Source organism: Hyla sarda, unplaced genomic scaffold, assembly GCF_029499605.1.
Source record: "Hyla sarda isolate aHylSar1 unplaced genomic scaffold, aHylSar1.hap1 scaffold_946, whole genome shotgun sequence".
Lineage (NCBI taxonomy): Eukaryota > Metazoa > Chordata > Amphibia > Anura > Hylidae > Hyla > Hyla sarda.
Window position 1 is genome coordinate 13,560 of NW_026610976.1, and position 26,540 is coordinate 40,099.

The following is a 26,540-nucleotide window of genomic DNA, read 5'->3' on the forward strand; positions in this document are numbered from 1 at the left end:
TAACATGGGGGGGGGGGGGGGGGGGTCTCCTGGCTGTTCACACAGGTGTGTCATTGCTGTACATTGACCATGCATTGCTTCTGTGGTATTGCAAAGGCAAAGACAAATGCTTCCAGCCATCCATTGCACTAATGGATTGGTCATCATCTGGCTGTCTATGTCCCGCATCAATATAGACCAAAGTACAGAGGGTTAGGCTATGCTATTGTGCACCTACCTGATGCATCAGAAGGTGCGAGGCCCTTGCTAAATTCTGTGCACAGACTTTGAGATCTATGCTTTAGACTGTATCTAAACCTGCTCCAACATGGACTGACATTCTGGCCTACTTTCAGCCGATGCGACTTGTCTGTCGCTGAACAGTCGCTTTTTATGTATTCAGCACCTATGTATAATGTTGTAAAAATGCTCTAGAAGCTAAAGTCGCAGAAATGTCACACATATTTGGCCTGCAACTTTCTGTGCGACAAATTCAGACAGGAAAAATCAGTATAAATCCTTAGAAAATTATCCCCCAGTGTCTCCATCTGCTGGCGGTATTGAATAAGCATTGCTGCACTGATGGGGTATGCATTAGACGAAAAAAAAGAAGAAAAAGAAGAATAATACGCCCAGAAAAGAGGCGAAAAGGAGAAAAACGTAAAAAAACTTGAAAAAAAAGTAAGAGGAAGAGAAGGGAAAAAAAGGTGGAAATGGGTTTAAAAGTGATTTCGGCGGAGAAATATATATATATATATATATATATATATATATATATATATACGCGCACACACACACATAGATATAAACGTATTCTCCGTTGAGATATTGCAGCCGCTGCTGTGTCCAGGCCCAGGAGCCTTAGCACTGTGCTGTGATGTCACTCAATACCACTGACATCACTAGGTGTAAACAACATCTCTCCTTTGCTGTGTATGTGACTATGGAGCTGTTTGGTGATGTCGTCTATTACGGCCTTCATAGAAGCAACAGGAGATTGTTGCATCCATCTAGAACCCTCAGAACTACAGTGCTATGATGTCACTCACTTCCACAGGCCTTGCAGAGTGTAAACAACAACAACCCAGCTTTGTTGTGTATGTAACCATAGGGATTTGTGATGTCACCTAGAACCTTCACAGCAGCGACAGCTTTATGAGGAGCATCAGCACTGCTCTGCCTGAGCAGAACCATCACCGCCATAGGTTGTCAAATAACCCGGATTTAACCCACACAGGTAAGTCCAATGGGGTGCAGGCATGTCCTCTATGCTTACAGCTTCCCGTGGGTGTTGGTTTGATACCGTTTGGGGACAGCCAAGGAGGCATCTGCAGGCAACAAAGGTAGGTGTGTGCTTGTGTGTGTGTTTCCTATGCAGATCCTAAGCCCAGTGTCACATGCAAGTAGGAGGAGTAAGAAGGGTTCCTGGCAAATCCGGGTTATGGATTGCATTTAAAAAGGCCCCGTGGGAGTGCAATGGGCCCCTGTCTTGCTGCTTAGCAATAATGGTATGGGTTTAGGTTCTGCTGTGTGTACTGGTGGTTGACTGCCCCCCAGCCCAGAGTGTGCATGGAAAATTGTCTGGCAGCCTCCCTGACAGCAAGCAGTGATAGTGCCCATGAAGGGGACCTTGTTGGGCCCGCCCCTTTCACGGTTATCGCTTCTCGGCCTTTTGGCTAAGATCAAGTGTAGTATCTGTTCTTATCAGTTTAATATCTGATACGTCCCCTATCTGGGGACCATATATTAAATGGATTTTTGAGAACGGGGGCCGATTTCGAAGCTTGCTTCCGTCGCCCTATGCATTGACCCGATATGGCAGTATCTTCGGGTACAGTGCACCACCCCCTTACAGGGTTAAAAAGAAAGATTCCTACTTTTATTGCTACCTGCTTGCTGGCTAGCCAGCTAGCCAGCCCTGTGGGCCTTGCTGCTGCTGCAGCCAAAAAACAAAAGGTGGTGCTGCTGCTGCTTCTGCTTGTGTCTGGCCCCTGTTGGAGCGTCCAGGCACAGGACTTCTGCTGCTGCTGACTAAATGGCCTCCTTAATTGGATCATTTGAGTAGCCAGCACACCTGTGCAGGTAGGGCATGACATGATAGGCAGCTGCCTTGATAGCGGGTGGGTGCTGAATGTTCCTAATTGACAAAATAAGATTAATGCTTATGAAGAAATATAAAATCTCATCCCTTCCCCAATATCGTGCCACACCCCTACCCCTTAATTCCCTGGTTGAACTTGATGGACATATGTCTTTTTTTCGACCGTACTAAGTATGTAACTATGTAACATAACATGGGGGGGGGGGGGGGTCTCCTGGCTGTTCACACAGGTGTGTCATTGCTGTACATTGACCATGCATTGCTTCTGTGGTATTGCAAAGGCAAAGACAAATGCTTCCAGCCATCCATTGCACTAATGGATTGGTCATCAGCTGGCTGTCTATGTCCCGCATCAATATAGACCAAAGTACAGAGGGTTAGGCTATGCTATTGTGCACCTACCTGATGCATCAGAAGGTGCGAGGCCCTTGCTAAATTCTGTGCACAGACTTTGAGATCTATGCTTTAGACTGTATCTAAACCTGCTCCAACATGGACTGACATTCTGGCCTACTTTCAGCCGATGCGACTTGTCTGTCGCTGAACAGTCGCTTTTTATGTATTCAGCACCTATGTATAATGTTGTAAAAATGCTCTAGAAGCTAAAGTCGCAGAAATGTCACACATATTTGGCCTGCAACTTTCTGTGCGACAAATTCAGACAGGAAAAATCAGTATAAATCCTTAGAAAATTATCCCCCAGTGTCTCCATCTGCTGGCGGTATTGAATAAGCATTGCTGCACTGATGGGGTATGCATTAGACGAAAAAAAAGAAGAAAAAGAAGAATAATACGCCCAGAAAAGAGGCGAAAAGGAGAAAAACGCAAAAAAAACGTGAAAAAAAAGTAAGAGGAAGAGAAGGGAAAAAAAGGTGGAAATGGGTTTAAAAGTGATTTCGGCGGAGAAATATATATATATATATATATATATATATATATATATATATATATACGCGCACACACACACATAGATATAAACGTATTCTCCGTTGAGATATTGCAGCCGCTGCTGTGTCCAGGCCCAGGAGCCTTAGCACTGTGCTGTGATGTCACTCAATACCACTGACATCACTAGGTGTAAACAACATCTCTCCTTTGCTGTGTATGTGACTATGGAGCTGTTTGGTGATGTCGTCTATTACGGCCTTCATAGAAGCAACAGGAGATTGTTGCATCCATCTAGAACCCTCAGAACTACAGTGCTATGATGTCACTCACTTCCACAGGCCTTGCAGAGTGTAAACAACAACAACCCAGCTTTGTTGTGTATGTAACCATAGGGATTTGTGATGTCACCTAGAACCTTCACAGCAGCGACAGCTTTATGAGGAGCATCAGCACTGCTCTGCCTGAGCAGAACCATCACCGCCATAGGTTGTCAAATAACCCGGATTTAACTCACACAGGTAAGTCCAATGGGGTGCAGGCATGTCCTCTATGCTTACAGCTTCCCGTGGGTGTTGGTTTGATACCGTTTGGGGACAGCCAAGGAGGCATCTGCAGGCAACAAAGGTAGGTGTGTGCTTGTGTGTGTGTTTCCTATGCAGATCCTAAGCCCAGTGTCACATGCAAGTAGGAGGAGTAAGAAGGGTTCCTGGCAAATCCGGGTTATGGATTGCATTTAAAAAGGCCCCGTGGGAGTGCAATGGGCCCCTGTCTTGCTGCTTAGCAATAATGGTATGGGTTTAGGTTCTGCTGTGTGTACTGGTGGTTGACTGCCCCCCAGCCCAGAGTGTGCATGGAAAATTGTCTGGCAGCCTCCCTGACAGCAAGCAGTGATAGTGCCCATGAAGGGGACCTTGTTGGGCCCGCCCCTTTCACGGTTATCGCTTCTCGGCCTTTTGGCTAAGATCAAGTGTAGTATCTGTTCTTATCAGTTTAATATCTGATACGTCCCCTATCTGGGGACCATATATTAAATGGATTTTTGAGAACGGGGGCCGATTTCGAAGCTTGCTTCCGTCGCCCTATGCATTGACCCGATATGGCAGTATCTTCGGGTACAGTGCACCACCCCCTTACAGGGTTAAAAAGAAAGATTCCTACTTTCATTGCTACCTGCTTGCTGGCTAGCCAGCTAGCCAGCCCTGTGGGCCTTGCTGCTGCTGCAGCCAAAAAACAAAAGGTGGTGCTGCTGCTGCTTCTGCTGCTTCTGCTTCTGCTTGTGTCTGGCCCCTGTTGGAGCGTCCAGGCACAGGACTTCTGCTGCTGCTGACTAAATGGCCTCCTTAATTGGATCATTTGAGTAGCCAGCACACCTGTGCAGGTAGGGCATGACATGATAGGCAGCTGCCTTGATAGCGGGTGGGTGCTGAATGTTCCTAATTGACAAAATAAGATTAATGCTTATGAAGAAATATAAAATCTCATCCCTTCCCCAATATCGCGCCACACCCCTACCCCTTAATTCCCTGGTTGAACTTGATGGACATATGTCTTTTTTCGACCGTACTAAGTATGTAACTATGTAACATAACATGGGGGGGGGGGGGGGTCTCCTGGCTGTTCACACAGGTGTGTCATTGCTGTACATTGACCATGCATTGCTTCTGTGGTATTGCAAAGGCAAAGACAAATGCTTCCAGCCATCCATTGCACTAATGGATTGGTCATCAGCTGGCTGTCTATGTCCCGCATCAATATAGACCAAAGTACAGAGGGTTAGGCTATGCTATTGTGCACCTACCTGATGCATCAGAAGGTGCGAGGCCCTTGCTAAATTCTGTGCACAGACTTTGAGATCTATGCTTTAGACTGTATCTAAACCTGCTCCAACATGGACTGACATTCTGGCCTACTTTCAGCCGATGCGACTTGTCTGTCGCTGAACAGTCGCTTTTTATGTATTCAGCACCTATGTATAATGTTGTAAAAATGCTCTAGAAGCTAAAGTCGCAGAAATGTCACACATATTTGGCCTGCAACTTTCTGTGCGACAAATTCAGACAGGAAAAATCAGTATAAATCCTTAGAAAATTATCCCCCAGTGTCTCCATCTGCTGGCGGTATTGAATAAGCATTGCTGCACTGATGGGGTATGCATTAGACGAAAAAAAAGAAGAAAAAGAAGAATAATACGCCCAGAAAAGAGGCGAAAAGGAGAAAAACGTAAAAAAACGTGAAAAAAAAGTAAGAGGAAGAGAAGGGAAAAAAAGGTGGAAATGGGTTTAAAAGTGATTTCGGCGGAGAAATATATATATATATATATATATATATATATATATATATATATACGCGCACACACACACATAGATATAAACGTATTCTCCGTTGAGATATTGCAGCCGCTGCTGTGTCCAGGCCCAGGAGCCTTAGCACTGTGCTGTGATGTCACTCAATACCACTGACATCACTAGGTGTAAACAACATCTCTCCTTTGCTGTGTATGTGACTATGGAGCTGTTTGGTGATGTCGTCTATTACGGCCTTCATAGAAGCAACAGGAGATTGTTGCATCCATCTAGAACCCTCAGAACTACAGTGCTATGATGTCACTCACTTCCACAGGCCTTGCAGAGTGTAAACAACAACAACCCAGCTTTGTTGTGTATGTAACCATAGGGATTTGTGATGTCACCTAGAACCTTCACAGCAGCGACAGCTTTATGAGGAGCATCAGCACTGCTCTGCCTGAGCAGAACCATCACCGCCATAGGTTGTCAAATAACCCGGATTTAACCCACACAGGTAAGTCCAATGGGGTGCAGGCATGTCCTCTATGCTTACAGCTTCCCGTGGGTGTTGGTTTGATACCGTTTGGGGACAGCCAAGGAGGCATCTGCAGGCAACAAAGGTAGGTGTGTGCTTGTGTGTGTGTTTCCTATGCAGATCCTAAGCCCAGTGTCACATGCAAGTAGGAGGAGTAAGAAGGGTTCCTGGCAAATCCGGGTTATGGATTGCATTTAAAAAGGCCCCGTGGGAGTGCAATGGGCCCCTGTCTTGCTGCTTAGCAATAATGGTATGGGTTTAGGTTCTGCTGTGTGTACTGGTGGTTGACTGCCCCCCAGCCCAGAGTGTGCATGGAAAATTGTCTGGCAGCCTCCCTGACAGCAAGCAGTGATAGTGCCCATGAAGGGGACCTTGTTGGGCCCGCCCCTTTCACGGTTATCGCTTCTCGGCCTTTTGGCTAAGATCAAGTGTAGTATCTGTTCTTATCAGTTTAATATCTGATACGTCCCCTATCTGGGGACCATATATTAAATGGATTTTTGAGAACGGGGGCCGATTTCGAAGCTTGCTTCCGTCGCCCTATGCATTGACCCGATATGGCAGTATCTTCGGGTACAGTGCACCACCCCCTTACAGGGTTAAAAAGAAAGATTCCTACTTTCATTGCTACCTGCTTGCTGGCTAGCCAGCTAGCCAGCCCTGTGGGCCTTGCTGCTGCTGCAGCCAAAAAACAAAAGGTGGTGCTGCTGCTGCTTCTGCTGCTTCTGCTTCTGCTTGTGTCTGGCCCCTGTTGGAGCGTCCAGGCACAGGACTTCTGCTGCTGCTGACTAAATGGCCTCCTTAATTGGATCATTTGAGTAGCCAGCACACCTGTGCAGGTAGGGCATGACATGATAGGCAGCTGCCTTGATAGCGGGTGGGTGCTGAATGTTCCTAATTGACAAAATAAGATTAATGCTTATGAAGAAATATAAAATCTCATCCCTTCCCCAATATCGCGCCACACCCCCTACCCCTTAATTCCCTGGTTGAACTTGATGGACATATGTCTTTTTTCGACCGTACTAAGTATGTAACTATGTAACATAACATGGGGGGGGGGGGTCTCCTGGCTGTTCACACAGGTGTGTCATTGCTGTACATTGACCATGCATTGCTTCTGTGGTATTGCAAAGGCAAAGACAAATGCTTCCAGCCATCCATTGCACTAATGGATTGGTCATCAGCTGGCTGTCTATGTCCCGCATCAATATAGACCAAAGTACAGAGGGTTAGGCTATGCTATTGTGCACCTACCTGATGCATCAGAAGGTGCGAGGCCCTTGCTAAATTCTGTGCACAGACTTTGAGATCTATGCTTTAGACTGTATCTAAACCTGCTCCAACATGGACTGACATTCTGGCCTACTTTCAGCCGATGCGACTTGTCTGTCGCTGAACAGTCGCTTTTTATGTATTCAGCACCTATGTATAATGTTGTAAAAATGCTCTAGAAGCTAAAGTCGCAGAAATGTCACACATATTTGGCCTGCAACTTTCTGTGCGACAAATTCAGACAGGAAAAATCAGTATAAATCCTTAGAAAATTATCCCCAGTGTCTCCATCTGCTGGCGGTATTGAATAAGCATTGCTGCACTGATGGGGTATGCATTAGACGAAAAAAAAGAAGAAAAAGAAGAATAATACGCCCAGAAAAGAGGCGAAAAGGAGAAAAACGTAAAAAAAACGTGAAAAAAAAGTAAGAGGAAGAGAAGGGAAAAAAGGTGGAAATGGGTTTAAAAGTGATTTCGGCGTGAGAATATATATATATATATATATATATATATATATATATATACGCGCACACACACACATAGATATAAACGTATTCTCCGTTGAGATATTGCAGCCGCTGCTGTGTCCAGGCCCAGGAGCCTTAGCACTGTGCTGTGATGTCACTCAATACCACTGACATCACTAGGTGTAAACAACATCTCCTTTGCTGTGTATGTGACTATGGAGCTGTTTGGTGATGTCGTCTATTACGGCCTTCATAGAAGCAACAGGAGATTGTTGCATCCATCTAGAACCCTCAGAACTACAGTGCTATGATGTCACTCACTTCCACAGGCCTTGCAGAGTGTAAACAACAACAAACCCAGCTTTGTTGTGTATGTAACCATAGGGATTTGTGATGTCACCTAGAACCTTCACAGCAGCGACAGCTTTATGAGGAGCATCAGCACTGCTCTGACTGAGCAGAACCATCACCGCCATAGGTTGTCAAATAACCCGGATTTAACCCACACAGGTAAGTCCAATGGGTGCAGGCATGTCCTCTATGCTTACAGCTTCCCGTGGGTGTTGGTTTGATACCGTTTGGGGACAGCCAAGGAGGCATCTGCAGGCAACAAAGGTAGGTGTGTGCTTGTGTGTGTGTTTCCTATGCAGATCCTAAGCCCAGTGTCACATGCAAGTAGGAGGAGTAAGAAGGGTTCCTGGCAAATCCGGGTTATGATTGCATTTAAAAAGGCCCCGTGGGAGTGCAATGGGCCCCTGTCTTGCTGCTTAGCAATAATGGTATGGGTTTAGGTTCTGCTGTGTGTACTGGTGGTTGACTGCCCCCCAGCCCAGAGTGTGCATGGAAAATTGTCTGGCAGCCTCCCTGACAGCAAGCAGTGATAGTGCCCATGAAGGGGACCTTGTTGGGCCCGCCCCTTTCACGGTTATCGCTTCTCGGCCTTTTGGCTAAGATCAAGTGTAGTATCTGTTCTTATCAGTTTAATATCTGATACGTCCCCTATCTGGGGACCATATATTAAATGGATTTTTGAGAACGGGGGCCGATTTCGAAGCTTGCTTCCGTCGCCCTATGCATTGACCCGATATGGCAGTATCTTCGGGTCACAGTGCACCACCCCCTTACAGGGTTAAAGAGAAAGATTCCTACTTTCATTGCTACCTGCTTGCTGGCTAGCCAGCTAGCCAGCCCTGTGGGCCTTGCTGCTGCTGCAGCCAAAAAACAAAAGGTGGTGCTGCTGCTTGCTGCTTTTGCTGCTTCTGCTTCTGCTTGTGTCTGGCCTCTGTTGGAGCATCCAGGCACAGGACTTCTGCTGCTGCTGACTAAATGGCCTCCTTAATTGGATCATTTGAGTAGCCAGCACACCTGTGCAGGTAGGGCATGACATGATAGGCAGCTGCCTTGATAGCGGGTGGGTGCTGAATGTTCCTAATTGACAAATAGATTAATGCTTATGAAGAAATATAAAATCTCATCCCTTCCCCAATATCGCGCCACACCCCTACCCCTTAATTCCCTGGTTGAACTTGATGGACATATGTTCTTTTTTCGACCGTACTAAGTATGTAACTATGTAACATAACATGGGGGGGGGGGGGGGGGTCTCCTGGCTGTTCACACAGGTGTGTCATTGCTGTACATTGACCATGCATTGCTTCTGTGGTATTGCAAAGGCAAAGACAAATGCTTCCAGCCATCCATTGCACTAATGGATTGGTCATCAGCTGGCTGTCTATGTCCCCGCATCAATATAGACCAAAGTACAGAGGGTTAGGCTATGCTATTGTGCACCTACCTGATGCATCAGAAGGTGCGAGGCCCTTGCTAAATTCTGTGCACAGACTTTGAGATCTATGCTTTAGACTGTATCTAAACCTGCTCCAACATGGACTGACATTCTGGCCTACTTTCAGCCGATGCGACTTGTCTGTCGCTGAAACAGTCGCTTTTTATGTATTCAGCACCTATGTATAATGTTGTAAAAATGCTCTAGAAGCTAAAGTCGCAGAAATGTCACACATATTTGGCCAGCAACTTTCTGTGCGACAAATTCAGACAGGAAAAATCAGTATAAATCCTTAGAAAATTATCCCCCAGTGTCTCCATCTGCCTGGCGGTATTGAATAAGCATTGCTGCACTGATGGGGTATGCATTAGACGAAAAAAAGAAGAAAAGAAGAATAATACGCCCAGAAAAGAGGCGAAAAGGAGAAAAACGTAAAAAAACGTGAAAAAAAAGTAAGAGGAAGAGAAGGGAAAAAAAAGGTGGAAATGGGTTTAAAAGTGATTTCGGCGGAGAAAATATATATATATATATATATATATATATATAATATATATACGCGCACACACACACATATATATAAACGTATTCTCCGTTGAGATATTGCAGCCGCTGCTGTGTCCAGGCCCAGGAGCCTTAGCACTGTGCTGTGATGTCACTCAATACACTGACATCACTAGGTGTAAACAACATCTCTCCTTTGCTGTGTATGTGACTATGGAGCTGTTTGGTGATGTCGTCTATTACGGCCTTCATAGAAGCAACAGGAGATTGTTGCATCCCATCTAGAACCCTCAGAACTACAGTGCTATGATGTCACTCACTTCCACAGGCTTGCAGAGTGTAAACAACAACAACCCAGCTTTGTTGTGTATGTAACCATAGGGATTTGTGATGTCACCTAGAACCTTCACAGCAGCGACAGCTTTATGAGGAGCATCAGCACTGCTCTGCCTGAGCAGAACCATCACCGCCATAGGTTGTCAAATAACCCGGATTTAACCCACACAGGTAAGTCCAATGGGGTGCAGGCATGTCCTCTATGCTTACAGCTTCCCGTGGGTGTTGGTTTGATACCGTTTGGGGACAGCAAGGAGGCATCTGCAGGCAACAAAGGTAGGTGTGTGCTTGTGTGTGTGTTTCCTATGCAGATCCTAAGCCCAGTGTCACATGCAAGTAGAGGAGTAAGAAGGGTTCCTGGCAAATCCGGGTATGGATTGCATTTAAAAAGGCCCCGTGGGAGTGCAATGGGCCCCTGTCTTGCTGCTTAGCAATAATGGTATGGGTTTAGGTTGTTCTGCTGTGTGTACTGGTGGTTGACTGCCCCCCAGCCCAGAGTGTGCATGGAAAATTGTCTGGCAGCCTCCCTGACAGCAAGCAGTGATAGTGCCCATGAAGGGGACCTTGTTGGGCCCGCCCCTTTCACGGTTATCGCTTCTCGGCCTTTTGGCTAAGATCAAGTGTAGTATCTGTTCTTATCAGTTTAATATCTGATACGTCCCCTATCTGGGGACCATATATTAAATGGATTTTTGAGAACGGGGGCCGATTTCGAAGCTTGCTTCCGTCGCCCTATGCATTGACCCGATATGGCAGTATCTTCGGGTACAGTGCACCACCCCCTTACAGGGTTAAAAAGAAAGATTCCTACTTTCATTGCTACCTGCTTGCTGGCTAGCCAGCTAGCCAGCCCTGTGGGCCTTGCTGCTGCTGCAGCCAAAAAACAAAAGGTGGTGCTGCTGCTGCTTCTGCTGCTTCTGCTTCTGCTTGTGTCTGGCCCCTGTTGGAGCGTCCAGGCACAGGACTTCTGCTGCTGCTGACTAAATGGCCTCCTTAATTGGATCATTTGAGTAGCCAGCACACCTGTGCAGGTAGGGCATGACATGATAGGCAGCTGCCTTGATAGCGGGTGGGTGCTGAATGTTCCTAATTGACAAAATAAGATTAATGCTTATGAAGAAATATAAAATCTCATCCCTTCCCCAATATCGCGCCACACCCCTACCCCTTAATTCCCTGGTTGAACTTGATGGACATATGTCTTTTTTCGACCGTACTAAGTATGTAACTATGTAACATAACATGGGGGGGGGGGGTCTCCTGGCTGTTCACACAGGTGTGTCATTGCTGTACATTGACCATGCATTGCTTCTGTGGTATTGCAAAGGCAAAGACAAATGCTTCCAGCCATCCATTGCACTAATGGATTGGTCATCAGCTGGCTGTCTATGTCCCGCATCAATATAGACCAAAGTACAGAGGGTTAGGCTATGCTATTGTGCACCTACCTGATGCATCAGAAGGTGCGAGGCCCTTGCTAAATTCTGTGCACAGACTTTGAGATCTATGCTTTAGACTGTATCTAAACCTGCTCCAACATGGACTGACATTCTGGCCTACTTTCAGCCGATGCGACTTGTCTGTCGCTGAACAGTCGCTTTTTATGTATTCAGCACCTATGTATAATGTTGTAAAAATGCTCTAGAAGCTAAAGTCGCAGAAATGTCACACATATTTGGCCTGCAACTTTCTGTGCGACAAATTCAGACAGGAAAAATCAGTATAAATCCTTAGAAAATTATCCCCCAGTGTCTCCATCTGCTGGCGGTATTGAATAAGCATTGCTGCACTGATGGGGTATGCATTAGACGAAAAAAAAGAAGAAAAAGAAGAATAATACGCCCAGAAAAGAGGCGAAAAGGAGAAAAACGTAAAAAAACGTGAAAAAAAAGTAAGAGGAAGAGAAGGGAAAAAAAGGTGGAAATGGGTTTAAAAGTGATTTCGGCGGAGAAATATATATATATATATATATATATATATATATATATATATATATATATATATATATATACGCGCACACACACACATAGATATAAACGTATTCTCCGTTGAGATATTGCAGCCGCTGCTGTGTCCAGGCCCAGGAGCCTTAGCACTGTGCTGTGATGTCACTCAATACCACTGACATCACTAGGTGTAAACAACATCTCTCCTTTGCTGTGTATGTGACTATGGAGCTGTTTGGTGATGTCGTCTATTACGGCCTTCATAGAAGCAACAGGAGATTGTTGCATCCATCTAGAACCCTCAGAACTACAGTGCTATGATGTCACTCACTTCCACAGGCCTTGCAGAGTGTAAACAACAACAACCCAGCTTTGTTGTGTATGTAACCATAGGGATTTGTGATGTCACCTAGAACCTTCACAGCAGCGACAGCTTTATGAGGAGCATCAGCACTGCTCTGCCTGAGCAGAACCATCACCGCCATAGGTTGTCAAATAACCCGGATTTAACCCACACAGGTAAGTCCAATGGGGTGCAGGCATGTCCTCTATGCTTACAGCTTCCCGTGGGTGTTGGTTTTATACCGTTTGGGGACAGCCAAGGAGGCATCTGCAGGCAACAAAGGTAGGTGTGTGCTTGTGTGTGTGTTTCCTATGCAGATCCTAAGCCCAGTGTCACATGCAAGTAGGAGGAGTAAGAAGGGTTCCTGGCAAATCCGGGTTATGGATTGCATTTAAAAAGGCCCCGTGGGAGTGCAATGGGCCCCTGTCTTGCTGCTTAGCAATAATGGTATGGGTTTAGGTTCTGCTGTGTGTACTGGTGGTTGACTGCCCCCCAGCCCAGAGTGTGCATGGAAAATTGTCTGGCAGCCTCCCTGACAGCAAGCAGTGATAGTGCCCATGAAGGGGACCTTGTTGGGCCCGCCCCTTTCACGGTTATCGCTTCTCGGCCTTTTGGCTAAGATCAAGTGTAGTATCTGTTCTTATCAGTTTAATATCTGATACGTCCCCTATCTGGGGACCATATATTAAATGGATTTTTGAGAACGGGGGCCGATTTCGAAGCTTGCTTCCGTCGCCCTATGCATTGACCCGATATGGCAGTATCTTCGGGTACAGTGCACCACCCCCTTACAGGGTTAAAAAGAAAGATTCCTACTTTCATTGCTACCTGCTTGCTGGCTAGCCAGCTAGCCAGCCCTGTGGGCCTTGCTGCTGCTGCAGCCAAAAAACAAAAGGTGGTGCTGCTGCTGCTTCTGCTGCTTCTGCTTCTGCTTGTGTCTGGCCCCTGTTGGAGCGTCCAGGCACAGGACTTCTGCTGCTGCTGACTAAATGGCCTCCTTAATTGGATCATTTGAGTAGCCAGCACACCTGTGCAGGTAGGGCATGACATGATAGGCAGCTGCCTTGATAGCGGGTGGGTGCTGAATGTTCCTAATTGACAAAATAAGATTAATGCTTATGAAGAAATATAAAATCTCATCCCTTCCCCAATATCGCGCCACACCCCTACCCCTTAATTCCCTGGTTGAACTTGATGGACATATGTCTTTTTTCGACCGTACTAAGTATGTAACTATGTAACATAACATGGGGGGGGGGGGGTCTCCTGGCTGTTCACACAGGTGTGTCATTGCTGTACATTGACCATGCATTGCTTCTGTGGTATTGCAAAGGCAAAGACAAATGCTTCCAGCCATCCATTGCACTAATGGATTGGTCATCAGCTGGCTGTCTATGTCCCGCATCAATATAGACCAAAGTACAGAGGGTTAGGCTATGCTATTGTGCACCTACCTGATGCATCAGAAGGTGCGAGGCCCTTGCTAAATTCTGTGCACAGACTTTGAGATCTATGCTTTAGACTGTATCTAAACCTGCTCCAACATGGACTGACATTCTGGCCTACTTTCAGCCGATGCGACTTGTCTGTCGCTGAACAGTCGCTTTTTATGTATTCAGCACCTATGTATAATGTTGTAAAAATGCTCTAGAAGCTAAAGTCGCAGAAATGTCACACATATTTGGCCTGCAACTTTCTGTGCGACAAATTCAGACAGGAAAAATCAGTATAAATCCTTAGAAAATTATCCCCCAGTGTCTCCATCTGCTGGCGGTATTGAATAAGCATTGCTGCACTGATGGGGTATGCATTAGACGAAAAAAAAGAAGAAAAAGAAGAATAATACGCCCAGAAAAGAGGCGAAAAGGAGAAAAACGTAAAAAAACGTGAAAAAAAAGTAAGAGGAAGAGAAGGGAAAAAAAGGTGGAAATGGGTTTAAAAGTGATTTCGGCGGAGAAATATATATATATATATATATATATATATATATATATATATATATATATATACGCGCACACACACACATAGATATAAACGTATTCTCCGTTGAGATATTGCAGCCGCTGCTGTGTCCAGGCCCAGGAGCCTTAGCACTGTGCTGTGATGTCACTCAATACCACTGACATCACTAGGTGTAAACAACATCTCTCCTTTGCTGTGTATGTGACTATGGAGCTGTTTGGTGATGTCGTCTATTACGGCCTTCATAGAAGCAACAGGAGATTGTTGCATCCATCTAGAACCCTCAGAACTACAGTGCTATGATGTCACTCACTTCCACAGGCCTTGCAGAGTGTAAACAACAACAACCCAGCTTTGTTGTGTATGTAACCATAGGGATTTGTGATGTCACCTAGAACCTTCACAGCAGCGACAGCTTTATGAGGAGCATCAGCACTGCTCTGCCTGAGCAGAACCATCACCGCCATAGGTTGTCAAATAACCCGGATTTAACCCACACAGGTAAGTCCAATGGGGTGCAGGCATGTCCTCTATGCTTACAGCTTCCCGTGGGTGTTGGTTTGATACCGTTTGGGGACAGCCAAGGAGGCATCTGCAGGCAACAAAGGTAGGTGTGTGCTTGTGTGTGTGTTTCCTATGCAGATCCTAAGCCCAGTGTCACATGCAAGTAGGAGGAGTAAGAAGGGTTCCTGGCAAATCCGGGTTATGGATTGCATTTAAAAAGGCCCCGTGGGAGTGCAATGGGCCCCTGTCTTGCTGCTTAGCAATAATGGTATGGGTTTAGGTTCTGCTGTGTGTACTGGTGGTTGACTGCCCCCCAGCCCAGAGTGTGCATGGAAAATTGTCTGGCAGCCTCCCTGACAGCAAGCAGTGATAGTGCCCATGAAGGGGACCTTGTTGAGCCCGCCCCTTTCACGGTTATCGCTTCTCGGCCTTTTGGCTAAGATCAAGTGTAGTATCTGTTCTTATCAGTTTAATATCTGATACGTCCCCTATCTGGGGACCATATATTAAATGGATTTTTGAGAACGGGGGCCGATTTCGAAGCTTGCTTCCGTCGCCCTATGCATTGACCCGATATGGCAGTATCTTCGGGTACAGTGCACCACCCCCTTACAGGGTTAAAAAGAAAGATTCCTACTTTCATTGCTACCTGCTTGCTGGCTAGCCAGCTAGCCAGCCCTGTGGGCCTTGCTGCTGCTGCAGCCAAAAAACAAAAGGTGGTGCTGCTGCTGCTTCTGCTGCTTCTGCTTGTGTCTGGCCCCTGTTGGAGCGTCCAGGCACAGGACTTCTGCTGCTGCTGACTAAATGGCCTCCTTAATTGGATCATTTGAGTAGCCAGCACACCTGTGCAGGTAGGTCATGACATGATAGGCAGCTGCCTTGATAGCGGGTGGGTGCTGAATGTTCCTAATTGACAAAATAAGATTAATGCTTATGAAGAAATATAAAATCTCATCCCTTCCCCAATATCGCGCCACACCCCTACCCCTTAATTCCCTGGTTGAACTTGATGGACATATGTCTTTTTTCGACCGTACTAAGTATGTAACTATGTAACATAACATGGGGGGGGGGGGGGGGGGTCTCCTGGCTGTTCACACAGGTGTGTCATTGCTGTACATTGACCATGCATTGCTTCTGTGGTATTGCAAAGGCAAAGACAAATGCTTCCAGCCATCCATTGCACTAATGGATTGGTCATCAGCTGGCTGTCTATGTCCCGCATCAATATAGACCAAAGTACAGAGGGTTAGGCTATGCTATTGTGCACCTACCTGATGCATCAGAAGGTGCGAGGCCCTTGCTAAATTCTGTGCACAGACTTTGAGATCTATGCTTTAGACTGTATCTAAACCTGCTCCAACATGGACTGACATTCTGGCCTACTTTCAGCCGATGCGACTTGTCTGTCGCTGAACAGTCGCTTTTTATGTATTCAGCACCTATGTATAATGTTGTAAAAATGCTCTAGAAGCTAAAGTCGCAGAAATGTCACACATATTTGGCCTGCAACTTTCTGTGCGACAAATTCAGACAGGAAAAATCAGTATAAATCCTTAGAAAATTATCCCCCAGTGTCTCCATCTGCTGGCGGTATTGAATAAGCATTGCTGCACTGATGGGGTATGCATTAGACGAAAAAAAAGAAGAAAAAGAAGAATAATACGCCCAGAAAAGAGGCGAAAAGGAGAAAAACGTAAAAAAACGTGAAAAAAAAGTAAGAGGAAGAGAAGGGAAAAAAAGGTGGAAATGGGTTTAAAAGTGATTTCGGCGGAGAAATATATATATATATATATATATATATATATATATATATATATATATATATACGCGCACACACACACATAGATATAAACGTATTCTCCGTTGAGATATTGCAGCCGCTGCTGTGTCCAGGCCCAGGAGCCTTAGCACTGTGCTGTGATGTCACTCAATACCACTGACATCACTAGGTGTAAACAACATCTCTCCTTTGCTGTGTATGTGACTATGGAGCTGTTTGGTGATGTCGTCTATTACGGCCTTCATAGAAGCAACAGGAGATTGTTGCATCCATCTAGAACCCTCAGAACTACAGTGCTATGATGTCACTCACTTCCACAGGCCTTGCAGAGTGTAAACAACAACAACCCAGCTTTGTTGTGTATGTAACCATAGGGATTTGTGATGTCACCTAGAACCTTCACAGCAGCGACAGCTTTATGAGGAGCATCAGCACTGCTCTGCCTGAGCGGAACCATCACCGCCATAGGTTGTCAAATAACCCGGATTTAACCCACACAGGTAAGTCCAATGGGGTGCAGGCATGTCCTCTATGCTTACAGCTTCCCGTGGGTGTTGGTTTGATACCGTTTGGGGACAGCCAAGGAGGCATCTGCAGGCAACAAAGGTAGGTGTGTGCTTGTGTGTGTGTTTCCTATGCAGATCCTAAGCCCAGTGTCACATGCAAGTAGGAGGAGTAAGAAGGGTTCCTGGCAAATCCGGGTTATGGATTGCATTTAAAAAGGCCCCGTGGGAGTGCAATGGGCCCCTGTCTTGCTGCTTAGCAATAATGGTATGGGTTTAGGTTCTGCTGTGTGTACTGGTGGTTGACTGCCCCCCAGCCCAGAGTGTGCATGGAAAATTGTCTGGCAGCCTCCCTGACAGCAAGCAGTGATAGTGCCCATGAAGGGGACCTTGTTGGGCCCGCCCCTTTCACGGTTATCGCTTCTCGGCCTTTTGGCTAAGATCAAGTGTAGTATCTGTTCTTATCAGTTTAATATCTGATACGTCCCCTATCTGGGGACCATATATTAAATGGATTTTTGAGAACGGGGGCCGATTTCGAAGCTTGCTTCCGTCGCCCTATGCATTGACCCGATATGGCAGTATCTTCGGGTACAGTGCACCACCCCCTTACAGGGTTAAAAAGAAAGATTCCTACTTTCATTGCTACCTGCTTGCTGGCTAGCCAGCTAGCCAGCCCTGTGGGCCTTGCTGCTGCTGCAGCCAAAAAACAAAAGGTGGTGCTGCTGCTGCTTCTGCTGCTTCTGCTTCTGCTTGTGTCTGGCCCCTGTTGGAGCGTCCAGGCACAGGACTTCTGCTGCTGCTGACTAAATGGCCTCCTTAATTGGATCATTTGAGTAGCCAGCACACCTGTGCAGGTAGGGCATGACATGATAGGCAGCTGCCTTGATAGCGGGTGGGTGCTGAATGTTCCTAATTGACAAAATAAGATTAATGCTTATGAAGAAATATAAAATCTCATCCCTTCCCCAATATCGCGCCACACCCCTACCCCTTAATTCCCTGGTTGAACTTGATGGACATATGTCTTTTTTCGACCGTACTAAGTATGTAACTATGTAACATAACATGGGGGGGGGGGGGTCTCCTGGCTGTTCACACAGGTGTGTCATTGCTGTACATTGACCATGCATTGCTTCTGTGGTATTGCAAAGGCAAAGACAAATGCTTCCAGCCATCCATTGCACTAATGGATTGGTCATCAGCTGGCTGTCTATGTCCCGCATCAATATAGACCAAAGTACAGAGGGTTAGGCTATGCTATTGTGCACCTACCTGATGCATCAGAAGGTGCGAGGCCCTTGCTAAATTCTGTGCACAGACTTTGAGATCTATGCTTTAGACTGTATCTAAACCTGCTCCAACATGGACTGACATTCTGGCCTACTTTCAGCCGATGCGACTTGTCTGTCGCTGAACAGTTGCTTTTTATGTATTCAGCACCTATGTATAATGTTGTAAAAATGCTCTAGAAGATAAAGTCGCAGAAATGTCACACATATTTGGCCTGCAACTTTCTGTGCGACAAATTCAGACAGGAAAAATCAGTATAAATCCTTAGAAAATTATCCCCCAGTGTCTCCATCTGCTGGCGGTATTGAATAAGCATTGCTGCACTGATGGGGTATGCATTAGACGAAAAAAAAGAAGAAAAAGAAGAATAATACGCCCAGAAAAGAGGCGAAAAGGAGAAAAACGTAAAAAAACGTGAAAAAAAAGTAAGAGGAAGAGAAGGGAAAAAAAGGTGGAAATGGGTTTAAAAGTGATTTCGGCGGAGAAATATATATATATATATATATATATATATATATATATATATATACGCGCACACACACACATAGATATAAACGTATTCTCCGTTGAGATATTGCAGCCGCTGCTGTGTCCAGGCCCAGGAGCCTTAGCACTGTGCTGTGATGTCACTCAATACCACTGACATCACTAGGTGTAAACAACATCTCTCCTTTGCTGTGTATGTGACTATGGAGCTGTTTGGTGATGTCGTCTATTACGGCCTTCATAGAAGCAACAGGAGATTGTTGCATCCATCTAGAACCCTCAGAACTACAGTGCTATGATGTCACTCACTTCCACAGGCCTTGCAGAGTGTAAACAACAACAACCCAGCTTTGTTGTGTATGTAACCATAGGGATTTGTGATGTCACCTAGAACCTTCACAGCAGCGACAGCTTTATGAGGAGCATCAGCACTGCTCTGCCTGAGCAGAACCATCACCGCCATAGGTTGTCAAATAACCCGGATTTAACCCACACAGGTAAGTCCAATGGGGTGCAGGCATGTCCTCTATGCTTACAGCTTCCCGTGGGTGTTGGTTTGATACCGTTTGGGGACAGCCAAGGAGGCATCTGCAGGCAACAAAGGTAGGTGTGTGCTTGTGTGTGTGTTTCCTATGCAGATCCTAAGCCCAGTGTCACATGCAAGTAGGAGGAGTAAGAAGGGTTCCTGGCAAATCCGGGTTATGGATTGCATTTAAAAAGGCCCCGTGGGAGTGCAATGGGCCCCTGTCTTGCTGCTTAGCAATAATGGTATGGGTTTAGGTTCTGCTGTGTGTACTGGTGGTTGACTGCCCCCCAGCCCAGAGTGTGCATGGAAAATTGTCTGGCAGCCTCCCTGACAGCAAGCAGTGATAGTGCCCATGAAGGGGACCTTGTTGGGCCCGCCCCTTTCACGGTTATCGCTTCTCGGCCTTTTGGCTAAGATCGGGGTTTATTGCCTCGGTCGGCGCTGAGGGTGCGAGTGAACTGCGCCGCGACTAGCTGCGTAGGTGATCAAGACTGTGGTACTCGTTACCGACAGATTTGGAAAGATGGCTGGATCCAACATGTCTGCAGTGGAGAAGACCGTACGCATCAAGGTGCTAACCACGGATCGTCTAAGAAACAGCATTGAATACATCGGCCATACCATTGTGGAGCGACTGGCAGGATTTTCCTTGAGCGACCTCTTTTGTGTCCAGGAGAACAAGCGCCAAGGTATTTATGACGTGTCCTTCTTATATGATGCTGACTGCCAGAACTTTTATGAGTGCTTAAAACGGAACAGTGGAAGTGAGGTTTTGCGGGATGTGTCCTTTTATCCCCTTTTTGAAATGGGGACAAAGACTTTGTTTATCCACATGTACAATCCGTTTGTTGATGTCTCTATGATTAAGAACTTCTTGAGCATCTATTGTGAGTCTATTGCTGGTGGTACTAAGCAGACAAGCAGCATTGGTGTATTTAATGGCACGTATAAGTTCTTTGTGAAGTTGCGGCTTGATGGAGATTGCATTGGAGGCGTTAAGCACCCTCCGGCGAACTTTACCATTGCTGGTTTCAGAGGTTATCTCTATTACTACGGACAGCCATCTTTCTGTAGAAATTGTCTATTGTTTGGACATGTGAAGGAGGCCTGCCCTGGCAGTAAGAAATGCAGGAACTGTAAGCAACCGGGGCATGAGGCGGGTGCATGTCCACACCCGAGGACCTGTGACCTATGTGGGGAAGCTGGCCATGTGTACAAGAACTGTCCAGTGTTGAAGAGGAGGGAGGAGGAGAGGAGAATGGAAGAGGAAATGGTGGAGAGGAGGAGGGCAGCTGCAGCTGCGGCTGCAGTGGTTCCTGCAAGAGAGAGCGTTATTATTGGAGAGGTACAGAGTCCTGTGGTGGTAGAGGAGCAAGTGAAGGTGGTGGAGGAGCAAGTGGTGGTGGAGGAGGAGCAAATGGCGGTGCAAGTGGAAGAAGGGGAGATTGAGGATGCTCCCAGTCCCCCGGCTGAGGAGTCGCCGCAAATTGAAGAGTGGTCTTCTTCTGAGGGTGAAGACCGTGAGGAGAGACATAGAGAGAGAGAGGATGACTTTGATCTTTTTCGTCCCCCCAAGAAGACGGCCAGGAAGCTTTCTGGTGGACAGATGGAGTCGACGCTGGTGGCTACGGACAATCGGTATCAACCGCTATCTGAGAGCGACATGGATGCGTGCTCTGCGGGAGAAGCTTCTCCCACACCGCTGAGGAAAGCTACCTAAATAACTTTCTTCTTTTCTGTCAAATTCTTCCTTAGGGTTGTTAAGATGGTGGTATGTCTTTTTTAGTCGGTTCTATAAACGTTAGAGTCTTTAGAAGTAAAGTCAGAAGGACAGTAATTTTGGAGGACTTGGCAGGGAAAAAAGCGGACATTATTTGTTTGCAGGAATGTGGGCTAAATGATATTCCGGGGAAGGGAGAATGGGCTTATGGTCCTGCTGTTTGGTCGGTGTCTGGGCATAATAGGAATGATGGGGTAGGGGTGCTTTTTAAGAGCTTTAAGTTTGAAGTTTGTAGTTATGTGGTAATAGAGGAGGGGAGGTGTATCATGGTGGAGGTTAAGGTGCAGGGGGTTAAATTTAGGTTGATAAATGTGTATGCGCCGGTAAGGAGGGAGGAGCGGGTGGGGTTGTTGGAGGTAATTAAGAGGTTTCTGCCGGGTAAAATACCTTTGGTGTGGGTGGGGGATTTCAACTGTGAAATTGAGGGGAATGTGGATGTATCTGGGAATATTCTTAAAAGTATGGTGTGTGACTTTAAGTTAAAGGATGTGGCTGAAGCGTGTGGAGTGTGTCCTTTGTTAGATACATATTATTCTGATAGTGGAAGTCATAGTTCCAGACTTGATATGTGTTTTGTGTCTAAGGGTGTGTTATGTAAGAATTATATGCAAGAAAAAGTAGGATATTCAGATCATGAGTATGTGTGTTGTGAGTTAGTATTGGATGCAGATTGTGTGAGTGGGAGGGGTGTATGGAAATTAAATGTTAAATTGTTGGAAGTGGAAGGAGTGTATGATAGATATGTTAATAAGTATAGGGGTTGGTGTAAGAAAAAGAATGATTTTCCTGATATATTGTGTTGGTGGGAATGGGTTAAGGGTCAAACAAAAGTTTTCTTTAAAAGAGAGGGATATAAGCGGAATGCTGGGAGGAAGAAGAAGTATGAATGGTTGAATAAAAGATTGGTGTTTCTCAATAAGTTAAAGAAGTATGGCTGGAGTGTGGGTGAGCAGATTGAGGTTGTGAAGAGTGATCTAAAAAATTGGTTGAATGAGAAAGGTAAAGAGTTGATGTATCAAGCAAAACTTGATAAGTTAGAGAAAGATGAGAAATGTTCGAGATATTTCTTTAAAAAAGTTATTGGGAAGAGAGAGGATATGGTAAGAGTGTATGATGATGATGGCTGTCTGGTTAAAGGTAAAGCTGTGTTGGGAGTGGTTAAAAATTTTTATGAAGAGTTGTATGCAGTAAAAGATTGTGAAGAGGACTTGCAGGATGAAGTGTTGAGAGTGCTTGATAAGAGGGTGGATGGTAGTGAATATGGGACTCTGATGAGAGAGATTGGAGAGGAGGAAGTGAAGAGGACTGTGGATAGTATGTCAAGAAATAAAACGCCTGGAGAGGATGGGTTGCCTGTTGAATTTTATGCTTGGATTTGGGATGTTGTGAAGGATGATTTGGTGGAAGTGTATAGGTATATGTGGAGGAAGGAGAGAATGGTGGAAAGTATGAAGAGTGGAGTGGTTGTGTTGATTTATAAGAAAGGTGATGTGAATGATGTGAGGAATTGGAGGCCGATAACTTTGTTGAATGTAGATTATAAGGTGTTTGCTAAAATAATTACAAATAGGATGAGAGATGTGGTTGAGCAGGTGATTGGAGAAGAACAAGTGTGTGGAGTGCCTGGGAGAAGAATAAATGAAAATTTGTGTTTGTTGAGAGATTTGTTATGGGATAGTATGAGTAGGAAACAGGAGGTTAGAGTGATGTCGATAGATTTTGAAAAGGCGTTTGATCGTCTGTCACATAGGTTTTTGTTTAGAGTATTAGTGAGAATGGGATTCCCGGGTGATTTTGTAAATGTTGTAAGGATGCTGTATGATGGAGTATATAGTAAGGTTTTGATAAATGGTTGGATGTCTGAGAAGGTGAAAGTATGTTCTGGTGTAAGGCAGGGTTGTCCGTTGTCCCCTATGGCTTTTATATGTGCTATGGAGCCATTATTAGAGATGTTGCGGCGGGATAAGTGTGTTAGAGGGTTAAAAATTCCAGGGAGTGGTGGGAGAGAAGTCAAAGTTTTGGCCTACATGGATGATGTGTGTATTTTGGGAGAGTCTGTGGCTGTTATGAGAAGGGCAAAGTTACTAGTTGGATTGTTTTGTGGAGCGTCTGGGTTTAAGGTGAATTGGGACAAAAGTGAGTATAAATGTTTTGGTAGTATGCAAGGAAGTGAGGATGTGGGTATGAAGAATATTGAAGGTGGTATTCAGGTTTTAGGTGTTAAAATGGATGAAAGATTGGATGGGAGAGAAAGTTGGGATGATGTAGAGAAGAGAGTGTCCAAAAGATTGAGTCTTTGGAGGTTGAGAGATTTGTCTATGGTTGGGAAAGTGCTGGTTGTGAAAAGTGTAATATTGCCTATTTTATTGTATGTGGCAATAGTGTTTCCGCCAAGTTATATGGTTTTAAGGAAGTTAAAAAGAATTTTGTTTGTGTTTTTTTGGGGTACAAAAGTGGAAAGAGTGAGGAGAGAAGTTGTGATGAAGGATGGTAGTAAGGGTGGAATGGGATTTCCAAATCTAGATGTGTATTTGGGGGTGAATGTGGTGTTTGCGGTTAGAAGGATGATGAGAGGAGAAAAGAATTTTGCATGTATGTTGAGATATTTAGGTGGGCGTGTGTTATGCAAATTAGGTTGGCTGGAGAGAGATCTGAGAGTGCCTTATGCGTTTGTGTGCCCGAGTTGGTATTTGTATGTGGAAAAGTTTTTGGAGAGTTACAGGTTGATTGGTGTGAGAAAGGAGTTGTTTGAAAGTAAGAAGAATGTGTTTGGGTATGTCGCCGCAAGTGAGGTGGAGTGTCCGATTAATATGGTAAGAGGCCAGGATGTGTCTAAGGTGTGGAAGAGTTTAATGACAGATGGAATATCAAATAGACAGAGAGAGATAGGATGGCAGTGTTTGCATGGAGCCTTACCAGTAAGAGAGTTCCAAAGGAATAGAGGTATTGGAAGGAGTGAAATATGTCCGAGGGAAGATTGTAGTGGGGTTGAAAGTGTGATGCATGTGATTTGGAATTGTGACATGGCTCAGAATGTATGGAGAGGGATAGGTCCGTTGTGTAAGGAGTTGACTGGGATTAATAGGTTGTCATATGAGGTTGTGATGTTTGGTCTTAGTATGATTGGAAGAAAGAATGAAAGGGTGTTGTTTGTGTTGTTGGCGATTGTGAAGGAAGTCTTGTGGGATGTTAGAAATTTATATGTGTTTAAGAGAAAAGATGTGACTGTGGAAGGAAGTTTAAGAATGATTCTGGATAGGTTGTACACCGTTTATTTACGTGATAAAAAGAAATTAGGTGAAATAGATGCAGAGGGGATATGGAAATTTTTGAAGTGGAGACATGTTGTAAGGGTGTAATGGTGATGGTATTTGAATTTGTTTTGAATTTGCTTTGAACAAATAAAGAATGACCTAATGATGAGTTAGACTTTACCATGAGTCAAAAATGACGCGTTATCTAAGTGGTGTTTAGTCTAAACCTGAAGGTTTATAAAAAAAAAAAAAAAATCTGTTCTTATCAGTTTAATATCTGATACGTCCCCTATCTGGGGACCATATATTAAATGGATTTTTGAGAACGGGGGCCGATTTCGAAGCTTGCTTCCGTCGCCCTATGCATTGACCCGATATGGCAGTATCTTCGGGTACAGTGCACCACCCCCTTACAGGGTTAAAAAGAAAGATTCCTACTTTCATTGCTACCTGCTTGCTGGCTAGCCAGCTAGCCAGCCCTGTGGGCCTTGCTGCTGCTGCAGCCAAAAAACAAAAGGTGGTGCTGCTGCTGCTTCTGCTGCTTCTGCTTCTGCTTGTGTCTGGCCCCTGTTGGAGCGTCCAGGCACAGGACTTCTGCTGCTGCTGACTAAATGGCCTCCTTAATTGGATCATTTGAGTAGCCAGCACACCTGTGCAGGTAGGGCATGACATGATAGGCAGCTGCCTTGATAGCGGGTGGGTGCTGAATGTTCCTAATTGACAAAATAAGATTAATGCTTATGAAGAAATATAAAATCTCATCCCTTCCCCAATATCGCGCCACACCCCTACCCCTTAATTCCCTGGTTGAACTTGATGGACATATGTCTTTTTTCGACCGTACTAAGTATGTAACTATGTAACATAACATGGGGGGGGGGGGGGGTCTCCTGGCTGTTCACACAGGTGTGTCATTGCTGTACATTGACCATGCATTGCTTCTGTGGTATTGCAAAGGCAAAGACAAATGCTTCCAGCCATCCATTGCACTAATGGATTGGTCATCAGCTGGCTGTCTATGTCCCGCATCAATATAGACCAAAGTACAGAGGGTTAGGCTATGCTATTGTGCACCTACCTGATGCATCAGAAGGTGCGAGGCCCTTGCTAAATTCTGTGCACAGACTTTGAGATCTATGCTTTAGACTGTATCTAAACCTGCTCCAACATGGACTGACATTCTGGCCTACTTTCAGCCGATGCGACTTGTCTGTCGCTGAACAGTCGCTTTTTATGTATTCAGCACCTATGTATAATGTTGTAAAAATGCTCTAGAAGCTAAAGTCGCAGAAATATCACACATATTTGGCCTGCAACTTTCTGTGCGACAAATTCAGACAGGAAAAATCAGTATAAATCCTTAGAAAATTATCCCCCAGTGTCTCCATCTGCTGGCGGTATTGAATAAGCATTGCTGCACTGATGGGGTATGCATTAGACGAAAAAAAAGAAGAAAAAGAAGAATAATACGCCCAGAAAAGAGGCGAAAAGGAGAAAAACGTAAAAAAACGTGAAAAAAAAGTAAGAGGAAGAGAAGGGAAAAAAAGGTGGAAATGGGTTTAAAAGTGATTTCGGCGGAGAAATATATATATATATATATATATATATATATATATATATATATATACGCGCACACACACACATAGATATAAACGTATTCTCCGTTGAGATATTGCAGCCGCTGCTGTGTCCAGGCCCAGGAGCCTTAGCACTGTGCTGTGATGTCACTCAATACCACTGACATCACTAGGTGTAAACAACATCTCTCCTTTGCTGTGTATGTGACTATGGAGCTGTTTGGTGATGTCGTCTATTACGGCCTTCATAGAAGCAACAGGAGATTGTTGCATCCATCTAGAACCCTCAGAACTACAGTGCTATGATGTCACTCACTTCCACAGGCCTTGCAGAGTGTAAACAACAACAACCCAGCTTTGTTGTGTATGTAACCATAGGGATTTGTGATGTCACCTAGAACCTTCACAGCAGCGACAGCTTTATGAGGAG

General features: G+C 45.2%; 9 non-coding genes across 9 annotated transcripts; all 9 read left to right on the plus strand.

Moving 5' to 3' along the window:
* The first annotated feature begins 1,635 nt into the window (after positions 1 to 1,635).
* Positions 1,636 to 1,826, plus strand: LOC130350458 (U2 spliceosomal RNA). Its single transcript, XR_008887557.1, has one exon. It is a non-coding gene; the product is annotated as a U2 spliceosomal RNA (small nuclear RNA).
* A 2,079-nt stretch (positions 1,827 to 3,905) lies between these two features.
* On the plus strand, positions 3,906 to 4,096 carry LOC130350459 (U2 spliceosomal RNA). The gene has a single exon (XR_008887558.1). It is a non-coding gene; the product is annotated as a U2 spliceosomal RNA (small nuclear RNA).
* A 2,090-nt stretch (positions 4,097 to 6,186) lies between these two features.
* LOC130350461 (U2 spliceosomal RNA) lies at positions 6,187 to 6,377 on the plus strand. Its single transcript, XR_008887559.1, has one exon. It is a non-coding gene; the product is annotated as a U2 spliceosomal RNA (small nuclear RNA).
* Positions 6,378 to 8,457: 2,080 nt separating this feature from the next.
* On the plus strand, positions 8,458 to 8,649 carry LOC130350454 (U2 spliceosomal RNA). Its single transcript, XR_008887553.1, has one exon. It is a non-coding gene; the product is annotated as a U2 spliceosomal RNA (small nuclear RNA).
* Positions 8,650 to 10,743: 2,094 nt separating this feature from the next.
* LOC130350462 (U2 spliceosomal RNA) lies at positions 10,744 to 10,934 on the plus strand. The gene has a single exon (XR_008887560.1). It is a non-coding gene; the product is annotated as a U2 spliceosomal RNA (small nuclear RNA).
* A 2,103-nt stretch (positions 10,935 to 13,037) lies between these two features.
* LOC130350463 (U2 spliceosomal RNA) lies at positions 13,038 to 13,228 on the plus strand. The gene has a single exon (XR_008887561.1). It is a non-coding gene; the product is annotated as a U2 spliceosomal RNA (small nuclear RNA).
* A 2,096-nt stretch (positions 13,229 to 15,324) lies between these two features.
* On the plus strand, positions 15,325 to 15,515 carry LOC130350464 (U2 spliceosomal RNA). Its single transcript, XR_008887562.1, has one exon. It is a non-coding gene; the product is annotated as a U2 spliceosomal RNA (small nuclear RNA).
* Positions 15,516 to 17,610: 2,095 nt separating this feature from the next.
* Positions 17,611 to 17,801, plus strand: LOC130350465 (U2 spliceosomal RNA). Its single transcript, XR_008887563.1, has one exon. It is a non-coding gene; the product is annotated as a U2 spliceosomal RNA (small nuclear RNA).
* Positions 17,802 to 24,747: 6,946 nt separating this feature from the next.
* LOC130350457 (U2 spliceosomal RNA) lies at positions 24,748 to 24,941 on the plus strand. The gene has a single exon (XR_008887556.1). It is a non-coding gene; the product is annotated as a U2 spliceosomal RNA (small nuclear RNA).
* Positions 24,942 to 26,540: the final 1,599 nt, after the last annotated feature.